General features: G+C 38.4%; 1 protein-coding gene across 1 annotated transcript in view; it reads left to right on the top strand.

The window, feature by feature from the left end:
- Positions 1-17,111: 17,111 nt before the first annotated feature.
- LOC137293738 (alpha-mannosidase 2-like) overlaps positions 17,112-24,344 on the top strand; it is a 95,986-nt gene continuing 88,753 nt past the window's right edge. Inside the window, exon 1 of the mRNA XM_067824450.1 lies at positions 17,112-17,233. The gene's annotated coding sequence lies outside the window, so the exon portion shown is untranslated. The remainder of the gene's footprint in view (positions 17,234-24,344) is intronic.

Raw genomic sequence — 24,344 nt, 5'->3', positions numbered from 1 at the left:
GTACAACAGGGGGTGTACTATATCCACTTCTCCACAAAAAACACTGCACAAAATTTATTTTCACTTACATATGGCTTTTCTTGAGACTCAAAAGATGTGCATCTCATATTTTGTTTTTGTATCTTATAATTTTTTGTATGTTTAAAGACATGTGAATTTAAATAAATTTTTGTGGAATCTTTCTCTGATGATAGTGAAATAGGGGATTAAGTCTGTCCACTCCTCACATAGAATGCTCAACAGAATCGATTAAGCTTATACATGTGTTTCATTGGGACTTTAAAGGTGTGCATTTCATAGTTGCATGGATACTTATTGAACTTGTTTAGTAGAAATTAACCACCAGGGCACACTTAGAGAAGGGAACACTCCCTACAGAAACGGGGGCTTTCATGTGTTGATGGACACAATTTTGTCTTGTTTTCCTTTCAAATACAGATTTAACAAGGCACAAGTCTGTGACACTCTCCTATATTGCACACCAATTACTCATGGACCCATGAAGGTCCGGGGGTAGAATAGGCCTTCAGCAACCCATGCTTGCCATAACAGGCAACTAAGCTTGTCGTAAGAGGCGACTAACGAGATCGGGTGGTGAGACCCGCTGACTTGGTTGACACATGTCATCGGTTCCCAATTGCGCAGATCGATGCTCATGTTGTTGGTCCCTGGATTGTCTGATCCAGACTTGATTATTTACAGACCAGTGCCATATGGCTGGAATATTGCTGAGTGCGGTGTAAAACTGAACTCACTCACTCACTCGCCCACCAAGTGCTCATGTGTTGCAGGGATGATATGGTTGGTGTTAGTATTGTACAACAAGACACTGCTATGTGTTACACCATGATATCAGTTTCTAGATGTATGCAGTGCAGGAAAGAAAGCCCATCCCAACGTCCAAAATGGGTGAAGTTGGTGGAGGACGGGTTAAAAAACATCTAGTCTGTCTTCATGTTGGGTCAGTTTTAGCAAAGCAATGGAATATATAAGGATTATAATCTTTTTCAATATTGAAAAAGGATACTGGAATTATCAAATGGATAAAATTGTTGCAAACAAAGTCGATGAGGTATTTTTGCTTTAAGAGTTCTCTCCCCCAGCTCCTTAGAAATGAGTTCAATAAGGAAATGGAGGACTAGATTTTACCAGGACTGGTGAAAAAAATTTGAACAGCCAGTCCTGTGAATGGGCTACATTCTCTACATCTTTCCTACACCGATGTATGCACTGTTGTATACCAACTTCAAAAGTGATATTGGGTGGAAATTGTTTTCTCATGTTCAAACTTTAGAGGTTGTTTCTCTGTAAAGGTCAATAATCAGACATTTTATATATTTTAGTTCAGTATTTATTTAGTTGCTTAGGTTTGCATCATGCATGGGTTAAAGTAAAGGCTTTATATCTATCTATCATTGTTTAAACCAAATTATTTGTGTAGCTATGGTCAAGGGGAACATCAGCCAGTGTGTCAGAAGTTTAGCTGTTGTCATCAGCTCCTAAACCGGGAGCCATTGGTAGGAAAACAGTCAGTTTTACCAAAGCTGTAGATTACATCTGTTGGTATCATTTGGACAACATCTGATTGTGAAACAAATTTCCCCTGGTTGTAAAAAAGAACCATTGAAAATGGTACTTGTTTTCATCCTGGTACATAAAGGGAGACAGCTAGACTGGCTCACTAACCAGTATATTAGGATATTCATGTTAAACTGTTCAGACCAGCATAAAGCAGGCACATTCATATGCACATTCATGTATGTCACTTTGTGAGGAAATAATCCGGAATTCAAGCAATGTTAAACCTTACCCAATTCATGTTCGACATTTCTTAATTCACCTGCATAATCCATCAGTTGGTGCACATGAATTATTCCCATAATATTTTCTGAAAATGCTCCCAGAATTTTACTAGAACACGGATATTTCATCAATGATTACTGTATTTATTTAAACGCTATAGCTGTTGTGTGGGTGTGTAAATAAATGCATAGTGATTTAATCTGTGAAACGTACTGTAACTCTGGATGCCGTATGATATTTCACACCTGGAAGCTTCATCATGCTCATGCAGCTCCTATATGTGCCATGTTTAGCACCTCAGACGCAACAGTGCCCATGAAACATGAAACTGGCCTTTCAAAACCACTTACACAGTTCTGAGCAAACTGTAAGTGTGGCTGCCACAGCAAACTGATTGAAATGAAATAAGAACTACTCAGTGATGTATGAACGAGTAAGAATACAGTTATGTCCTTTGCTACCTCATGTGTTCGCATTTGACTCATTCTTCATTTAAAATATGTTCATCTATGATGCTGTGATAATTCAACATGAGGCTATGTTTGGATTAATGCTCATGCTGTTAACCACCAGTTCCCCATATCCAGATTCTCTTATCCGAGGTTGCCTGAAAACAGTGTTGCTACTGGTGTAAGGACAGAACGTTAACGAGCGTCCATTGAATGTGGACACATTCTGTTCTGGGTTTTGCTACTCCCCAACAGGCTATTCAGGGTTTTAGGTGGGTTTGTTTTCTTGAATGGTTGTCATCATAACTGTCCAAGGTGCCTTTCCTGTTTGATAATAATGCAAAAAATATGGCCTGTGAAAACTTGATAACTTCTTGAACATTTTCCATACCATCCAAAATCCACTATGCATTGGGCCTTTTATGGCCATGTTACAACAAATAGATAGCCTTCACTATGGGTTGTTAGAGGCAGCCAAGTGGATTTGATGACTTGATCATCTAATAGTGTATATTGTTGTTTACTGCACCAATCACTGATTTTCTGGTGTTGATTTAAACATTTAAAGCTCCACCATCACATGCCTGGAATATTGCTGAGTGTGGCATTACACAACTAGTATAAAAGGCTCGAGTGATATATGTCCTGATCTACGGAAGGTGCTCTTCCTGTTTCATCTGACAAAGCTGCCGCATCAAACATCTCTTTCACACATCACAAAAGCAACAAGATGAAAGTTTAGCACCTTTGTAGAAGTTTTGATATTTATTGACCAAGTAGCAGCTAGTTTTAAATATCACTAACAAAATTATCCCCCTTGTTGATGTATTTTATGAAAATACTCTTGTCAGTGTTGAAACCTGATATGAGAGCATTTAGAGATCAGAGGAACACACAGTCCAACTCTTTAATCTTTTCCTCCATGATAAATCAAAGGCAGAGGTAACGGTATGTTGCCATCCCCCACCCATAAGACAAAGATTCCAAACTCTTGGAAAGTTCACTTTCTGGTTATATAATCTTACACAAGCATGTGTGTGTCCTGGAGACAGCTGGAGTAGGTCATCCATCTGTGTCCACCATGATCTGCAGCCTCAGTGTGGCATCCCAGCTGGTTGCCTAATGCAGTAAGTGGTAAGTGTTCCTTTGATGAGCATTATTGGGGTTTAGTGTGAATTCAGGAGTGTTTGAATGTCTTTTATCAGCACTATTTTTGTAACGTGTGTAATAAATGTATTAACTAACTGCATAATTTGAGATTCTATGTATCTTTGATCACACACAGTTTTCAGAAAGATGTATGTGATAAATATATTAACTTACTTCATATCAGGTCAGTTGATGTTTTGAGGTTATTGATATAGTTTCTCAAGAGCTTCTTTGTTCCCTTTCTATGAAATGTGATTCTAATTTCTGGGAGTGATACCGTTCAGCCTCTCAGCACTAATCTGATGTCGGCACAATATCTTTCAGCGTTGTAAACTGATCTTTCAACAACTTCCATGTCATGAGTAAAATCAGTACTAAAAGAAAAGGAACTTTGGACTTGTTGAATTGAATGGGTTATACCAGACTGATAGTTTAAAAATGAATATTGAGTTAAACCTGCGATAAAACATCCTAGTTTATCTTGTTTATGTTAAATCAGTCACCCAAAAAGATTTTTTTTTCTACTTCTTTGAGGACTCTACATCACTGAATGATAAGTACTAGTAACTCATTCATTCCTACTTGAGGCCAGTACAAGAATCTGTATCGAAACGTTGCACTCATGAAACAAAAGAAGTGATTGTCCATAAAGTTTGTCTAATGCTGACATAAAAGACACTGCATTATTTTTCATATCTAGAATTTATTATTGAACCTAATAGTATTTAAAGAAACCATTGAGACTTGTTCAAACCTTTTATATTTTGTATTGAAATATTTGTAGGATTTATGTCTGTCGTATGTACCTTACATTTACAGCACTAGAGTTGTGTTTTCTGGGATATCAGGAGAACAGAGCATATCTGTATCTGGCTGATTCACAAATGCTTGTCCCCATCAAGATTCCTGACAGCAGGGACTCTGGTGATAATGCTTGTCCCCATCAGGATTCCTGACAGCAGGGACTCTGGTGATAATGCTTGTCCCCATCAAGATTCCTGACAGCAGGGACTCTGGTGATAATGCTTGTCCCCATCAAGATTCCTGACAGCAGAGACTCTGGTGATAATGCTTGTCCCCATCAGGATTCCTGACAGCAGGGTCTCTGGTGATAATGCTTGTCCCCATCAAGATTCCTGACAGCAGGGACTCTGGTGATAATGCTTGTCCCCATCGGGATTCCTGACAGCAGGGACTCTGGTGATAATGCTTGTCCCCATCAAGATTCCTGACAGCAGGGACTCTGGTGATAATGCTTGTCCCCATCAGGATTCCTGACAGCAGGGACTCTGGTGATAATGCTTGTCCCCATCAGGATTCCTGACAGCAGGGACTCTGGTGATAATGCTTGTCCCCATCAGGATTCCTCCATCAGGATTCCTGACAGCAGGGACTCTGGTGATAATGCTTGTCCCCATCCGGATTCCTGACAGCAGGGACTCTGGTGATAATGCTTGTCCCCATCAAGATTCCTGACAGCAGGGACTCTGGTGATAATGCTTGTCCCCATCAAGATTCCTGACAGCAGGGACTCTGGTGATAATGCTTGTCCCCATCAAGATTCCTGACAGCAGGGACTCTGGTGATAATGCTTGTCACACTAGCAGACCAGAGTGAGGATGGAATGGCAACAATGTCTGACCTCCCTTTTAGATGGCAATCATCCCCCCAATACTGAAACAAACATACCATTCTCAGACTAGAGAGGCACAATATGCTGATTTGACAGTGTAGGCTTTGGGTTTGCCCATGAAAAGCTAAAAAAAAGTTTATTATTCGTACAAGAAACATACACTGATGGAAGTGAACTATGGTTTTATGGATAGGAAGGAAATGTTTTGATCCTTTTTTTAGAAGAATTTAATGACATTTGTTTGCAAAGATATGAAAACCTAATGTCTGGCATTGAGAATTCCAAACCATATCAGCCAAGCTTGTTGTCTATTACCTTAGGAGCAGTCAGCCCTTTGGAGTGATCCAAAATTGGAGTCTACTCCAGTTACTACTTATCCAATCAGTATAGTTATGAGCTATACTCAGCTAAAGCCTGCATGACTTGACCAGCCCTTGGACTGGAAATAGGTCAGAGCTGTTGAGAAACTGATCAAGAGTGATGTGGTCCAGAATGTAGCCCCTTAAGTCCAAATACAGGAAATATGAGATTTTCACTTCCACCAGAGATCCCATACCTTGCTGAATAACCAAGATGGATTCAGACCCATCCTGTTTCCTGTTAGCTTATACTTAACCCATAATTCATTATTTTCTTGGAATCATGCTTGCTGTCTTCTGAACACTGTCAGTACACTGAGGTAGCCCAATGGTGGTTCCCCACATGAGTACAATGTGTAAAGCGTATTTTTGGTGATATTGCTGGAATATTACTAAAAGCGGCATAAAACCCAGCTCCCTCACTCACTCATTCATTCACTTTTCTAAACACAAGGTTTTCATCACTCGTTTTCAGTGAAACATATTATTTTCACTGCTGTACTGTTTTTTTTATACATGCAATGGAATTTGTTTCATCAGATAATCGTGGCTGAATATTTTGTGATGCTGCCATTATATGTTAACAGATATTGTAAAACAGCTGAATAATTCATATGATGCCTACTGAAATACTTTTTCACAGTGAATAACTAATGAATCATGATAATGTCTGCAAATGCCACTCCTCCAAGAACGCAAATGAATTTCTTTCTAATTTCTGCTACACAACCTGGTATCTTTTTGTATTCTGCAACACATACCAACCCCAGATCCCCCAAAACACCCAAGTATATATATTTCTGTTTTCTGCTGCAAATACCACCCCAGAGCTAAAGGAATCCAACTTCATATCCTTGTGTGTTCTGCTGCTCATACCACCAGCAGAGCTAAAGGAATCAAAGAAGATATCCTTCTGTATTCCACTGCAGATACCACCAGCAGAGCTAAAGGAATCCAAGAAGATATCCTTCTGCTTTCTCTGCTCATACCACCAGCAGAGCTAAAGGAATCCAGGAAGATATCCTGCTTTCTGCTGCACAAACCAACTCCAGTGCCAAAGGAATCCAAGAAGATGTCCTGTTTCCTGCAACACATACTGCTACTGAACAAAAAGAATGGAACTACATGACCTTCATGTATCTGTTCAGATTAACTTCTCCATAAAGATGAACATCATGGTGTCCACCTGGGTATCCGCTGATCCGGGAACCACCTTCACAACAGACACCTCCCACAGAGCCACAGACAGCTTGCATTTCCTCTCTGATCTCGGCCAGCCAGCAACAGCAAGGTGTGAAAGATAACACCCATGAAGCACCTCTGAGAATTGTATGGTTTTGACAAAGATGAAATATCATAAATCAGGCAAGGAGTGTTTGTGGTTCCTGTTGTCAGTATCAGTGGCCTGATGTCAGAGCATGTCTAGAGGTCAGGACAAGGAGAGATATGAGTTGGCAGCAACAGGGAGAGGAACATGGTGGTTGTCAGTATCAGAAACTCCACCTGAAACACTGTAGAATGGACAAAGTATTTTACATTTCTTTGATGTATCTGTAAGAGGGGTAAATAGGGGATACCAAAAAGACTTTCTGTGTGATACCATTTTTATTAAACAAGTTAAGAATTTGGTTTATAGTTTGATACTAAATTTTCTTGAGTTTAGTTAAAATGATATTTCAAGGAAGCGAGTTTAGTATTCTGTTTAATACTCTCCATCATAAATTGATAGAAACTGGGGCTCTTAGCTCTCAGCTTTCTGCAAGTCAAACAAGGTCCAGTGCCACTGCAACAGTGGCATTAACATTGTGACATAACTATGAAGCCTTATGACGTCATACATCCATACGTCTAGCGGTCTTACACTAGTGTAATATTGCTGTAAAAATATTCCTCTGCTGAATCTTCCATGGGCAAGTAATAAGGCACCCTATGGTAATAGATATTTCCTTTCAAAAGCCTTGTACATGTTCTTTGACCTGTACATTCTTTACTTGTTCATTCATAATGTACAGAACATTTGAACATTGCCTGAAAAGGCATATGTCGTCAAGTGTACCTTCCTTCACAAGGTCTCAACTTTATTTGTAATGCCTTGCTGTCGCTATTGAATAGGAACATTTCCTTTTGACCAAAATGTATTCTCTAGGAAAATATTTATTTAGCTCCATAGATATATATTTCTGGAATATGTGTATTGCATGTACTACTGGTGCCATTCATACTTTGAAAAAAGGTAAGGTGCATGTGAAGGTAATTTTAGGTCTTGAAAATGTGAGTGTTGCCTTGACAATTTGTTGCTTCATTCTGTGTATGATCCATGTAAAAGTAAATATTTTATGTACTGTAAGGGAATAGAGTATATAAATATTTGTATTTGTCAAATAGAATGAAACCTTGCTGTTCCAGGCCCATAGGTTTGGAAAGTGTGATCTGTTACTGCAATGTTTATTTTGTCACATGCCATTTGCTGGAATATTCTTGGAAACTCACATGCTCATTCACTCACTCACTCACTCACTCACTCACTCACAATATGTTCATCTGTGCTCACAATTCATGTAACAGGACTCAGGTCGATCAGGGAATTTCACTGCGAAATCTACTTTCTAGATGAACAGGTTTCCAATGCAGGTAATTGGTGTGTGTTTGGTGAGACAGATTTAGATTTAAAACCTGATTAAATCATTCCACTTAACCTGACAAGCAGATTACAATATCATCATGTCTACATCAACTCCAGATTTGTCTGGAACATGATTGAAAATCTTACGGAAAAAGGTCTGACCATAATTCATGAACTTCTTTTCACTCAACCCAGTCATGATCACCTATTGTGTTTTGTAATGTGTTATCAGCAGTGATGGTGACACATTGTGTTCTGTAGGCTTCAGAACAACAATTGTGTTATGTGTTCATCTTACAGCAAGCTCCAGAAACAGTAATTGTGTCAGCAGAGTTTTCATCTCCGACATCAACTTCGTAAAACAAGATTGAAATCAGTTAAAAGGAAAACGGTGAACTAAAATACTCCTGACAAAAATCTAATGGTCTTTTAAGCAGTGTTACATGTATTGTGTTTGTAAGCATTGTGAGAACATGTTACTGGCAGCAATTCAGCTTGTTTTAATGCCACTACTTGAGCTGTGTTTTACGGTGAAGGTGATGAGGTCTGTTGTCAGTGTTGGTTAGTGATGTTGGCCCTGTACATTAACAATAAATGAGAACAAATCACGACACTGTACAAATCAATAACGAACCTCATTGGACAACCATACCTGTTAGGTGACACAGGTGAAAAGCTAAACATGTTCAACAAAAATATGTGTACAAACTCAAGACAACGCTTTTGCCATGAATCAATGCCTGTTCAACCCAAGGTAATTACAGCTGTCAGTCAAAGATGTCTCAGTTTTAAAGACTGTCAGAAATCTCAATGGAATTTTCTTGTTTAATGCATCAAATTTGTTCCTCACCGGACAGTTTATGTTCATATCTGAGGGACAAGCTGGTTATTAAGTTCCAGTCATGAAAAACAACATGTGATATTTTAGATTTTAGTAACTAAATATAGAATAAGAATCATTCATGTTAATCAACAAAGGCTCAAGGATTCTTTATTGCAAAAGCAAATCGTTCAGATTTTCCCATAACAATGCTGGAGGTTTTTTTATTTTTTTCAGCTTTTGTCCTCTTCAGTCTTATTATTAAGAAACACAATTCGACTGGTAGTAGTGTGTCTTGCTGTCATGAACCACATGGCCACATGAACCACACGCGATGTGAAAGCTCTAAATGAAGTAAGTCTAGATTTCCTCAGGTTTCCTACTAATCCCCCATCTCATGGGGGCTCCTTGTCATTGTGAAAGGAAGTATTTGTTCCTGTCCAGATTGTGGGTATTTTAGGATATTGGCACCAGCTGTTCACATCATTAGCCAGTGTAAGCTACCTTCAGTTAATTTATTCTATGATAAACTGTTAAGTTGGTTACCTGTCCATAATATTGCTGACTCTATGGTCAAGCTACTGACTATACACACACCACTTTCAGTAGTGTACCTACATACAGCCATCTGACATAATGTTCCCAGTAACTGAGGCACTGCGGTCATGTGATCCAGTGAAGTTGTTGTGTGTAAACACAGTAGTAATTAGTGGTAATTGCTGAAGCATCAGTAAGGTAACTGTCTGCATCAACACTGAAGGTAAAGGCTCCAATTCTTCCTTACACTGCCTGGGAGTGACCTGCTGGCAAGTTAACAAGGTGAATCTCAAAACAAACAAGAAATGTTTTTCTCCAGCTAGCATCTGTTTCGCCATGATTAGATTGGTCCTCAAGAGAGCCATAGATTTAGACTTGACCTGGGTGGAGCCTGGTCAGTATGTGGAAAAGCCATTACAAGTTACTGGAACACTCTAACTGTTGTTCTCGTACCCTGGACAGATCAGACAACCTGGTGCAGGATGACCATGGTCATGTCTACACACCAGAACATTTTTAACACATTATTACAAATGGAGGCGGTATGTTGGTCCAATTGTTAAAGTGCCCACTGGTCATGCAGAGGACTGGACCCCAATTCCTCTGATGGGTGTTAAGCCCATTTCTGGTATCCTCCAATGTGATACTGCAGGACTAGTGCGAAAAGTGGCATAAAAGCTCGCTCGCTTGCTCACTCACTCACTTCAGAGTCTTTCTCAACAGAAGAGAAGATATATTGAGTATATATCAGGGTTTTCTTGTCAGTATGTATTTCTCATCAAATGACCAGACAAGATTTATATCGTCATGAGAATGCAGCCATGAGTGAAAATATCAAGTGTCTCAAGCCGCAACTGTGTAGTATTTTCACATTATCTGCATGATCTTACTTTAAATACCACTTGGTCAAAGACCCACTCTGAAAGCAGTTCTGTTATTTCACACTAATTACATAATGTATGCTTTTTCTATGTCTCTATATTCCATGTTTGCAGCAGTATTTAGGGAATTAGTATTTCTAACAGACAATGTTATCAAGCCAACAACCTTTGGATTCACTCACAGGTTTAATGCTTGGAGAATGTCCGTGTTTAATGTGGTCTTAGCATTGCTATTACCATAATCCCATTACATTTGCTGACAATAGACCTCATTCCCTGATTGCTTCGAGACAGATCAGGTCCTGACCTGCATGCACTTCTTCCCAAAGCAGTTTTGTAGGGAGCATTATGTTTGTCATGACACGATTGATAGTTGATGCATTAAGATATCTTTATGACATGGGTCCTGCATCTACAGGAACAATTGTTACCACCGTGCTAATGTTCATGATCACGCAACAACTGTTTTATTTGGGAATACACTTCCTTAGTATAGAATAAATTCTTGCTCTTTTTCTTTTCTCTTTTCCTTTTTTTCTTTTTTATTGCATCTCTGTGTCCGTGCGTGCATGCATGCATGTGCGTGTGTGTGTCTATGCAACCCTAGGGCTATGACAGCACTTCAACCATGTAAAGATGCTATTACTAAGTTTAGAGTCTAGGAACAGGCTAAGACCCAAGGAAGGAATCTAAGACAGTGGTCTCACTGAAGGACAATGCAGAGATTCAAGAATGATGATGAGACTCTAGGGATATGCTAAAACTTCATGGCAAGGCTAGGTTTCCAGTACAGTTAAAAAACCCATAGACAGTGCTAAGGCTAGGACAATGCTGAAGATTTTAGGACAGTGCTGGGACATTGCAAAGACTCTCAGTGCTGTGAGACCTGTGTGATGAAGCATGCAGAAAGGCCTCCTGATGAACAGTGGATGATGTTTGGTATTCCAGCAGGTCTGGCTAGCATATTTCCTGCCATGCTCACCAGTAGTAAACACCCAATAAAACACTGGCACGTTCTCAGTTGGAAATATATGACTTGGTCTTTAACACATTACGAGGATAATTTACTATAGGTGATGATCGCTGTGTGCACACAAGTCTTTGAGTTCTACTGCCACTGAAACTGCAAAGAGATATCTCACAAATGTCTAGTTGCTTATTGTTCATCATAAATGCTTGGTTTTGGGTTGGTCTTGAAATCAGCCTGAACCTTAAAACTGGGATGTATGAAACATGAAATGATCTTGTTATTTCTATGTCAGGGTTATCAGTGCTTGTTGTAGTTTTTGTATTGAATGGTGCAAGATGTTCTCTAAAATATTCAGCATAATGTGGTTTAGTGCATTTAGCAAGTAACTGGAAGCTTGTTCTGGATGGTGTAAGGCATGGTGTAAACTGTACATTTACAGACCTTAGAGACCCCCACACACAGCAGCAACATTAGGAACATGGCTGACAGACACAGCATCTTGGGAAACACAGACATCAACAACACTGGAAACGTGTCTCTTCACTGACATCAACAGCATTGGAAACTTGCCCCTTCACAGACATAAATAACATGGGAAACTCACCCCTTCACAGACATCAACAACATCAGAAACTCACCCCTTCACAGACATCAACCACATCAGAAACTCACCACTACACAGACATCAACAACATGGGATACTTGTCCCTTCACAGACATCAACAACATCAGAAACTCACCCCTTCACAGACATCAACAACATCAGAAACTCACCCCTTCACGTACATCAACAACATGGAAAACTCACCCCTTCATGTACATCAACAACATCAGAAACTCACCCCTTCATGTACATCAACAACATCAGAAACTCACCGCTACACAGACGTCAACAACATCAGAAACTCACCCCTTCAGGTACATCAACATCAGAAACTCACCCCTTCACATACATCAACAACATGGAAAACTCACCCCTTCATGTACAACATCAACATGGAAAACTCACCCCTTCACGTACATCAACAACATGGAAAACTCACCCCTTCATGTACAACATCAACATCAGAAACTCACCCCTTCACAGACATCAACAACATGGGAAACTTGATCATTCACAGACTTCAACATTGAGGGAAACATGACCATTCACAGACATCAAGAATGAGGAAAACATGACCATTCACAGACACCAAGAGTGAGGGAAACATGACCATTCACAGACATCAAGAATGAGGGAAACATGACCATTCACAGATATCAAGAATGAGGGAAACATGACCATTCACAGAGATCAAGAGTGAGGGAAACATGACCATTCACAGACATCAAGAGTGAGGGAAACATGACCATTCACAGACATCAAGAATGAGGAAAACATGACCATTCACAGACATCAACAGCATGGGAAACATGGCCATGAAGGGCAGATATGGTTACAAGATGGGGTCTTTGGCATGACTAGCTGAGGTGTATATAGGTAGCTCTCTTATGCCTTGTGAGGTGAGGGAAGCATTAATGGGGTAATGTTGGATGTGTTGACATAAGACCTGTGTTTACATCTTAACTAGTCATGTATCTAGCTTACAATTCTCTTGAAGAGAAAGGAAATATGCTTATCTTGGCATATGATGGCTATTGTAAGGTGTGATGACTTTCACACTGATGTGCGTGTCAGTACCTTACAATGTGGCACAATCTCGGAACAGGCACATCATTGTTTACACAGTAGCTGTTTATCTGAAATAATATATGGGTGTCACAAAATTTGTACCAAATTACTCCCTGCTGTTACAGTCATTTACATCAGAAAAAGAATCTGATTGTTTAACAACTATTTATGTTACTATGTATACAGTCTAACATGTAGACCCTAAACATCAGATAAAACCCCTCATTGTAAACATATTATTTATGGTACTATTTACATAGTCTAACATTATGTAGGGCATTAACATCAGCTACAACTCCTTCCTGTAAACTTATTTATTGTACAATTTCCACAGTGTAACATATGTAGAAACCTTATATCAGATAAACCCCCTCACAGTCCCTGTCTCCTGACTCCCAGATGTGTACATGCGGTTGTCAGTATGTGTGCATGACTGAAGATGAAGATATCTGTGTCTGTATGTCTGAGCATGTAGATGTATGTGTGTCTGAATGTCTGAACAAGTAAATGTCTGAATATGTACATGTCTCAATGTCTGAATACGTAGATGTATGTGTGTCTCAGTATCTGAACATGTAGATGTCTGTATGTCTGGAGATATAGGTATCTGTATGACTGGACATGTAGACGCTTGTGTGTCTGTATGACTGGCGAAGCACTTGTCTTTGTGTCTACCTCTGTAGCTGCTGATATAGTTGTCAATGTCCCAGGATAAAGATAAAAGTCATGAACTCAATCAGTATAAGTGCTTTTTACATAAACCACCAACTGAAAAAGTTGTCTCCATGAAATATAGATATTTGATCATTATACATAACAGTGATGTGTGTTCAGCAATGGTGCCCCCCTGGGAAGACTGTATAGAATTGGTGCTATGTGTGCTGTTCCTGTAAAAGGCACCAACAGAGTACTCCAATAGCCCATAAGGCTTAACACAGAGAGTATTATTGATAGGTGATCGTTTGTGTAAAGTGACTCTTCATCTGACTCGTGCTTGAAAACCTCGTTGTGGGAATTCTGGAACGGAATACGTCGATAATACCTGAAAACAATCAACAAGTTGCAGTGTCTCTGGTTGTTTTTGCCATCGTGCTTCAACTGCATTGTTGTCATGCTGTCATCCACTCGTGTTTCTAATACAAGTCTGATTTTCGACATTGATACAGCTTATTTTGGGTTACTGAGTCCTGAAACGAAAGACACATGCTTAGTTGCCTGACATGGGAATCTTACAATGAAGATAGGTTGCATACTCCTTGATAAGCAGTTGAAATGGAAATCTAACAATGGTTGTTTGGATAGTTTGTTCCTTAATGCTGCACCACAGTTATGTGGTGGTGATCTGTAAATAATCGAGTCTGGACTAGTTCAGTGATCAACAGCATGAGCATAGGGATACAATGACATGTGTCAAACAAATCAGTGAGTCTAACGACCTTATCCTGTTAGTGGCCTCTTATGACAAGCGTGGCTTACTGAGTAATAATCTGACAATGTGAATAATGTACTTACTACATTGGTCAGTCATTGGCTGGTTGTCCGACAGGAAATTCAACCTATGTCTTACATGGACTCATGGACGTCCATTCAGGCAGACATTCTTGTCTTCTTTATGAGGTGATTATCAGTGAACCTACAACCAAAATAAGGTGGTGGAGTAGCCTTGTGGTTTAGGCATAGCTCATCACACAAATGAGCCGGGTTTGCTTCCCTAAATGAGTACAAAACAATAAGCCCAAATCTAGAGGAGCCTGCTGTGTTTCTGCTGAAATATTCCAAAATGTGGAATGAAAACACATACTCACAAAAGAATTGAAACAAATGAAAGGTACAAAGTAAAACAGAAGTAGGTAAATCTGTATGTTCACTGCACAACATTTTGTGTTACAAACAGGTTAAATTGTAATGCAACAGATTACTAAGGGTGAAAGTTCATAAAAGGTACCATAAAATTCAAGGTAAGAAAATCAAAATTTGCAATATGTCAGTCTGAATATGAAATATTAATATCCCTCCAGGACAGAGTGTGGCATATCATGCACTTAATTTAAAGTGTAATGAGTTGATACACTCATCCACTGAAATAATGCCCTCATCCTTGTAAGCATCCATTTTTGTTTGTTATTGGGTTGAATAATACCCATGGTGCTTATCTTCTAAATTATCATGTGTGTTATTTCATACTCTGTTTTAATGCATTTCTTTAAGTCACCATTTGTCATGGCAGATTTGGTTTGTCTAGAACACTCAATCACTCACTCACATGTTGAATCTACCAACCATACAGTTGTAGTTAGACAAACAGATGGTGAGACTGCAAGATAAGTTATTTTAATCCAAAGGATTTTGAAGATTTTCAAGTGCATATTTTCAACATACGTCATCATTTAGTTTCATATTTACCTTCAGGATTACAAAACCAATTGTTTATGTTCATTCTGTTTTCAGGTTTAATTAAATCCAAACTTACAAATGTCAAGCTATTGTCTGCAACTGTTTGTTGGTATATTTGTGTCAATGTCATACAGTGCATGTTGTTGCCAGATGACTGATGATGTGTCAGTTGTGTTAGCTGACCACTACAATATCACCTCACAGACACATACACACTTGTCCTACAGCAGTGTACAGATGACAAAAATATTTCTTCATGTTTATCATATAACTACTTGACTGCACATTTCTTACACACCAAATGTAGTAACTTCATGAACCAAACTTTAAAAGGAAATCGGCCAAACACAGACCCATAAAATTACCCAAATGTTTATTCATCTGACAACCAACCAACTTAACAAACATTTTAATTAATTTAGATTTTAAATCATGCTGTATTTTCAACACAGTTGAGCTTGAGTGAACATTTTAGCCTGTCAGTAGTCACAACACAGCTACATTTGTCTGTGTGCTGCACCTCAGGGACTCGCACACTGGAGACTCCGTGTTCACAGTGTCCCTGGAAGCACTACCATAGTCTGTTTGGCACTCTCCAGCCAGCGCTGTCTCTAGCCCCTGATCACACTGCATTCACCAATTAACAGAATTAAAATGGATTCACAGGAGCCATTGGTTGGACCCAAGGGAGCTTATCACCTTCCAAGCATGTTCATTATCAGTCAGAAATATTGTTTTCAACTTGAACAGTTTTTGAGTGATGATGCATAAAAAGAGACAGAGATTATCCCGGGTCTTGCATTGATCCTTCAGATAGCCATCCATTGAAAGCTCCAACTGTGTGGCATTGCATAACGTTACCAATCCCACTGCTCCTCTCACCATCCATAGGCAGCCACGCTCACTCGCTCACTGCCACAGTTAGTGATGCCAGTTGGAGTGTAATAAGCATCACTTGCAGCCTTATGCTGTTAGACAAATTATTGTGGTATAAACCTGTGTTGACTGCATGGAGTGAGGCATGGAGTATGTTTATGTTGATTGATAGTCATCAACTCATTTTATTTTTAAATTTTTCAATAGGTATTGTCTAAAACTTTAATACATCTCAAAGTCTATGTAATGAGATGAATTTCTCGTAGATTTAAACGTACCTCATATTTTATATTTTCTTGCAAAGAACCTTTAAATGTAAGTATACTTTTGGGGAAATATATAAGCATTGGTGAGTAGCATAAATCTGACATTTCCAATTCACCTTTCATTTAGAATGGGCAAAATAACAGAGTTGTTTTGTTTGTAAATGTTTTGTTCAATGTTCTATGACAAGTCTCTCAAGTCAAACAGTACTCTGATTACATGCTAAAATAGTTTGACAAGGTGTTGACATATATACATCAAGGACATAAGGTTTCATCATCAACAGTTTCATCTGTACAACACAACACAATTTATCCATTCATGTCTGTATCATCAAAAACTGGTTCACTGACCAATCTCAAGTCACAATACAAAATTACAGTTCTCCATCTACACCTACACATATACCATTCTCCACAGCTCTGAGTCAAACATCCTTCGTTCACTGACAAGCCACTAACACCCTCTCCCCCAACCCTGGTAGGCCTGGCCAGGTATGAGAGCGTGCGATTGGTGGAGAGTAGCCAGACCCCCTGCATGAGACACATCGCCATCCTTTTACCATTCCCCTAGCCATGGACTAAACTTTCATCTGCCTGGCAGATTAGACTCTAGTTATCTGTAGCAGCAGATCCAAGCTGGCTGATTAACTAACAGGACTTTACAAGTTACCATAGTGTCATTGCTGCTGTAGCTCTGTCGGTGCCTATATCGGCTCTCTGTCTGTCTGTGTCTTACTAGTACAAGGTGTATCACTTACCACTGGATTAATACTGGAGCTCTGTCATAGGAACATCTAAATAGTGAGTATGCTTATTCAATATATCAGCTTATTAATTTCTAATTTGTGTCAGCAAAGTGAATGCTTAAATGCTTTATGTATGTGTCTCTTTGACATTTTTCACCCTTAAAGACTGTAGATCACTGTCTTTGAATTGTTCCAAAGTATAATAGATCTCAAAGTAGGTTTACATTCTTTATGACCAACGAGTCACCTGATTGATTAAGTACACACAAGACAATGAAACATTTTAAATGTTAAAATCTGTAAAGGGTATTGTTATAAAGTATGGTTGAGTGGCCACGTGTTGTGAACGAGTCTATAGTTTCTTTACCTATGGGGAAACCTGATCACCAATCTATTCTCATCACTGATTTATGGCTTTGTTTTGGTCCTACCTTTCTTTGTTCTCTGCATTATTAAAAGAAAAGATTGTATTTTTCCAAAACATATCCATAAATCTTTCATAGTTCAATATATCAGCTCATATTGCAAACACTTCAGTGTATATGAAATAATTTCCTCTGCTCGTGCAGAAAGGTGGAAATGTCAATGTGTACTTACTTGTAGTAAAGTCCAGCTGAACGGAATATTTGTCAGCCACAGGATATGTTCATGTCTGATCAATTGTTGAGGATTTCACCCTTTGGAATTCTTTTAATTTGTTATGAAGTCAGTGTAACCACATTCATAAAATATTCGGAGCTACAAGTGAAACAAATCCTCATTCAAATTGATTATTTCTATCAATAATGTGTAACATCTGTCTGACTGTGTAGTAACCCAAACATGGACTAAAGAAGCTAGGAAAGTTTAGCAAAAGTATAAATGTGAATTATTTACACTTTGGTTCAGCTTCTGGCGTTCTTCTCCTGCTCTTAGACTGGCCAGCTGGGTCTTGTTTGTGATTCTGACATTAACTTTATTGGTGTGTATGACTGCTCTGGCCTGTGCGTATCAGTCAGATAGCAGTGTTTATATGGAACTTCAAGATGATGTCATTGTCGGGAGTGATGTTTTACTTTATCTCTTGTAATTCAGGTAGGCGATAGGAGATTAATGTTTGTAGGAATTGCTTTCATGCTGTAGCATCGAAGGGTTTTGAATTACTGGTGACAAGGTTTTGGGGTTGTTTTTTTTGTTATCTGTAGAAAAAGTGAGTTCTTATGTGCTTAACTAACTAAACTAACTAAATTTTGTTTGTGTTAAAAAAACAAATTAGATCTTAAATGTCAAATATGCATAATGCTTACTCATGTCACAGTTCAGAGGTTCAATAATATGGTGTAATTAACTGATCTTGAAATGAAATCAAATGAAATATTAATGTGAGTGTTGAGAATGAAAATGGTGTTCGTCTGTTGACTGGGTAGTAATGGTTTCATGCTCTCAGCTTTCTCATAGTGACTGAATTCTAGTTTGTTACACCGGTAGTTCTTATGAGTGTTTCATGATTCTTACACTTAATAAAATCTGAGTCATCAAATGCCTTTTATGTCCCTGAGCTATTTGACAATAACAGGAAATGGGGCAAGTAGTTGTGACATAAGTTTATGTTTAAAGTTAAATTGTAAATGAAATCTTTAAAAAAGTTCAGTCAATGTTTCTACATGTTATTTATAATGCTATTGCAGTGTTGTGTGCTGGATTTGTTGCAACAAACTAAACGTTTCATTATCCAAACATTTTTTATGAAAAACAGCACTGTTCAGATTAATACAGTCTGACTGTACCGGTCTAAGCATTGAATGTAATGTTTGTTGATCAGGATTAGTAAGTGAGCAGCACATCAAAGATTATTGTTTGGGGTGGATCCTCATCTCGTGTCTTTAGTTGTCCTTTGCTGATGTCTGCTCATTCCATGAGCATACATCCACAATTGACTCTCTTCCAACAGGTGATTATAGTGTGTGTTGCTGATCTGGGTGGCTGCTGCTGTGCTCACACGTGTGTGCCATAATGTGGCCCCTGATTCTTCCTGTCCACGCTAACACTGACACGCCCCCTGGTGGTCATATAACAAAAAAACACAACAGGATGGTTCCAAGTTTGCGGCACTTTGGCTGGCATGGGCGGACATGTGGTCAAGTCATGTGGATGCATGTGGACTGACATGAAGCCTCTGACCTTTCCGACATTTCACCCATACCACTGGAAATAACTTGTTCCACTCATTAATTCAGATGAGAGATCTTTTCCTCTATATACAGACCAATGGAAATAGCCAGATCACACAGAAAAACAGATGAGAAAGAATGAACAGATCACAGACCACTAGCAATACCAGATCTACTCATTCATGTAGATGACTAGATCCTTTCCTTCTTCTGTGATGAGTGAGTATGATTTTATGCTACTTCAAGCAATATTCAACAGGAGACACCAAAAATGGGCTCACACCCTTCTTTCACAGATGATATGGATTGGAAAATGTATTTAAAGTAGAGTAAGGCAGTATATGTTCAGACTATGAGAAATAAAACATGTACCCATTGTACAGTATCTCTATCTCAAGGCGACTTAATTATACACAGATCAATTGCCGGCCCTCACATTTTCTACACAGGTAACTATCCCTTCCCTAACTAATTGTTGCATTAGGAAGCACTATTGTCTTGCTCAAATGGTTCATTATGCTATTATACCAGTCACCTTTGTCACTTGGACATAGTACTGGGCGACACAAGGTCATAATACTGTTGTTAACAGTACTAATTAAAGCCTCAAGAGCTCTCCACGAATGTCATATATATGCTACGTGCTCGTCAGTTATGTTCTTGGACCTTTATAAAAAAACGGTTATGTTTCTTTCTTTGAGGAATAAAGAAATATTGATTTCTAATTCCTCTGTACCACTGGAGAATATTTAGTAATATAAAACATTGTTTTTTCAATCTCAGTGGAATTGTTTAGGTGCAAAGCGGGCATTGAATCAATTACATGTCTCTTCTACTTGAACCTAACAGCTGAGAGGATGCCCCTCATGCCTGTACATAAATGCCTTGTGGAGTTTTCATCAGTTTCCCTGCTAATTGAACATGAATATGTATGCAGCGTTTATGAATAGAAAGTAAATATGTTCATGGAAATGTCATTAAAGAAAAATCCCATTGATGTTTCTGTGTGTATGAAACAGAATGTTTTCTCACACATTTTGACAGTCTTGATACAGGCCTTTGAAGGAAGGAAAAAGAGCTATCTAGTGACAGATTTTCAGTTGTGTTTTAAAATCCAGGAATTGTTTTGTAAGATATTTATTGTAATGTTAGATAAGAGAAATGTTAGTATTTCAAAGTGGATGCACTTTGAGTAGATAACATACAGGTTAACACAGATACAAAGTAAGTACTTTCTTACAATGCCGGCAGTGTGTGAAAGTTTCCAAATTCTCTCAGCCAGTGGGAGTAGCTAAGTCTGAAAGTTACTAACCCACAAAATACTGACCCAAAATTTGAATGGGGAAACTAAGTAAGAAATTAGAAGAATAGACAAGGACAAGATATTGTCGGCATGGCACTGGTTGCATCTATAACCTGCTAATATGAGGAACATTTCTGTCTGGTCATTATTTTGCATGATTTAAATGTGTTATAATATAACAAGTCAAAGAGACTGACATATTTATGAAATGACCCAATGATAATTCACCAGCTAGTCTTGGCCAGTGACCATGAAGATTTATTTGCCCAAATGGATTTTTACTAGCCATGGGCAAGTGGGCCAGTGGCTGTTTTGCCCACTGAATGGCAGTACATTGAAAAAATGTTATTTCAGAACAAATCTGAAGAACACTAAGGATTGTAAAACAATATAAGAACTGAACAAAACTGTGGTAAACTTATCTAATGATGAAGATATGCCATATCTTGGAAAGTTTTGTTTTGAAAGGTTATGCTCTTTCTAAATCATATTTGATACAGAATATTGCAAGATGTTACTTATCATGTACATTATGCAGCAATACATATTGACATTCATAGGAACAACTTCCATCAAAAATACCTTACCTGTAGCCAGAGTGAACTGTTTCCTCTTCATAGTCTTCAGAGAAGGGAAAACCTATTGTTGTTGGACTTCCCGTAGCGGAAATATGAAGAAACGGTGAATAAATATTGACCATTCAATACATGGTCATGTGACCACCCACACTTACAGACATGACTCCTCACCTGTAGAAAGGTCAGCTATGTCTCTGACTGATTTCAGAGACCAGTGTCCAGCATGTGTTGGGAGCTCACTAATCGGTACCAGACTGCCAGTGTCTGTACCTGGGATTCCAGACATTCAAGAGTTTCTTGAATCAGATGTTTTGATGTGATGTCGCTTTAATACATCATGCATAGAGTTCCATCACTTCTACAAAGACAATTTCTCCAGGTGGTTTTAGTCAAAGTATTCTTGAAGATTCAGATGAATTGTGAAATATGTAATCAATTTTCGATATTTATGTCTGAGATTCAGAATGAAACAACATCGTTTACAACTTCATGTTTTCACACATACATGCATGCATGCACCTTTCCTTCCTGTTGTCCTATCTCTTAGCTTATTAGGGGCAATGGGGTAGCCTAGTGGTTATAGCGATTGCTCTTCATGCTGAAGACTTTGGTTTGATTCTCCACATGGGTGCAATGTGTGAAACCCATTTCTGGCGACGCCCACCATGATAATGCTGGAGTATTGCTAAAAGCAGTGTAAAATAAAACTCATGCCTCACTTATCATTTTCCTTTTTTTGATATCAAAATCAAAAGTCCAAAATAATTGCCGAGAAATGTCAAGGCAATACAGCAAGTGGAGGCAAGTCTAGAATTTACATCTGTGGATGACCATATTGTCTGAAATATGAATTGTTTCCCCAGTTAGTTACTTGTATTTTAGGGGAACAAATTTATGGATCAAAATGAAAACTGTCCAAGTTCAACTTTCATTTAGTCCTACATGACATGTGACTGTTTACACAGATAAACATGTCCCTTTCATGAAAAGACTAATTACAGTGAAGAGACCTGGTTTTGCTGATCCCTCTTTTAAGAAGGTATAAAGTCAGCTGAGACTAAGCAGTGTGCAGTTCTAACAAGCACAACTTACATGTTTGTGTTTGTGATGATAATTACCAAGATCCATCTCATGGTTGCCGATTACCCTAATTTCTAATTTTCAAGGAAACCACTAATGACATCATAGCCTAGAATGGAACTGAGCACCAGACTGTAGAGCCGGTATGGCTGTTTCTAACATAGAAATTACCGCCTATATATTTGGTGATGATGTTTTGTGTCACATGACGGCTATGTGATGACTATTTATTTGTAATAACTACTGCTTGCAGTTACTCATGCTACTAGTTAGCTGTGGTTACGCTGTAGTACAGGGTCAAGGAAAGTCTTTCTGCTTTGATTGAGAATGATTAGATTTCACAACTGTTCAATCTCAAGTAGTTATCTGAGAAACTGTGGCCTTTTATTATATTCTTTTTCATCATTTTTAAGGCAATTCAAGATGTTTCCCTCTGCTGAAAGACATGTTTAATTGTTGTGTAAACATATTCCATGATGAGCATCCCAATGTATGTCCCAATGTACACTATTTCCCTAGCAACTGATAGAACACAGCAGGAAAAGTTCAGCTGAGCTCACACTCCAAACTTGGTTTTGTCCAAACAGTTTTTTTCCCAGCTTTCAATCCCCATATGGAGGACAGCCCAATTTGTAAATGCACAATTGTTAACAAATAGCAGCCATGGTCCCATGAGACTTGACAGTGTTTGGCCAGTTCGTGAATGAACCAGAGATCGGATGGTCAGTTCACACAGACTTCACCCTGAGAAATATGGTTGTAAGGTGTCAGGTTTATTTTCTGTCCGACTTGATTTCCTTTCAAGTGTTAGATTTATTTTTGTTTATATCTGTATGTGTTAACTGACATCATCTTAATTGATGTCAGTATATTGAGGTTTATGGATTTTATATTAAATATGTAAGTGTTATTTTACTTTCAGTGCTAGGACTGGTTCGACAATGGGTCTTTTGTTTGCCATCTGTTGTCCATGCTTTTATCAAACACACACACACACACACACACACATATATATATATGTTAGCTTTAACGTAAGCATATATCTGTAGTTCTGACTCTATATGTTTTGGTTGATAGGTAGGACAATGAAGGGAATTTTAGATTATAATGCATCCATGGGTGTAGGGTTATTTACTCATATCTTCTTGTTTATCTCTTGGAACATATTGTTTGCAGCTGAACCAATTATGTGCATTATTTATTTTATAAGAAAAGAAATACATAAAAACACATAAGAAAAGAAATAGTCCTTTCAAGATTGAAAGTGTTAGTTTTTACAGGGCTATTCTTAAAAACAGTCTCATCTGGTCTTGTGTTGTGTGTGCTAGAAAGGTCTGATGTTGTGTATTCAGGTGAATGAAACCGTGATAACGACGGCATGAAGTCAACTCATTCTGATGACAAAGTTCCACTAATAAGCCATTGTGTTTACTGACTTCAAAAGTAAGATTTTAATACCCAAATGTTGATCACTTTATTTAGAACTTTAATCAAAATTTGGCTGCTGTATTTCAGTGCAAATATACTAATCAAAAGAACAGAAGGACCGTTTGATTCTTGAATATTTCCATAGTTTATCAATTTGACATGAGAGAATAACTATATCATCATTGAAAAGTTTTGGTGTTTTTAAGTTGCTTTAAGTAGTATATAAATGAGATTCTAACAGTGAGGCAGCATTTCCAACATTTTTGATGTAGAGGATTCAGATCAGTCACCATTGTCAGTCTTTATTCCAGTTCTCCGTGAAGAACATCAAATAGAAATTCCCTTTTAATAATGCTAGTTACAATTGTATTAATGCATGTCAATATCATTTATTCTGCCCCATCACTGCACCTAGTCACAGCACAAGATAAACAGATGCTTTCATCTCGCTTGCATCGTGATGCCTGTTACGCGCACTGTGATCAGACCTAATGAATTGAGTTACGACATTAATTTGATACACAATGTTTGTCGTAGCATTCCCAGCTCAAAGATTATGGTAAAGGAATTGTCAGGGGAGATGGAAGCAATCCAAGCGAATCTTGTTGCCCAACAGAGTAAACTGCC

The sequence above is a fragment of the Haliotis asinina genome, chromosome 8 (genome assembly GCF_037392515.1).
Source record: "Haliotis asinina isolate JCU_RB_2024 chromosome 8, JCU_Hal_asi_v2, whole genome shotgun sequence".
NCBI lineage: Eukaryota > Metazoa > Mollusca > Gastropoda > Lepetellida > Haliotidae > Haliotis > Haliotis asinina.
This window is presented reverse-complemented; position numbering and strand designations above follow the sequence as displayed.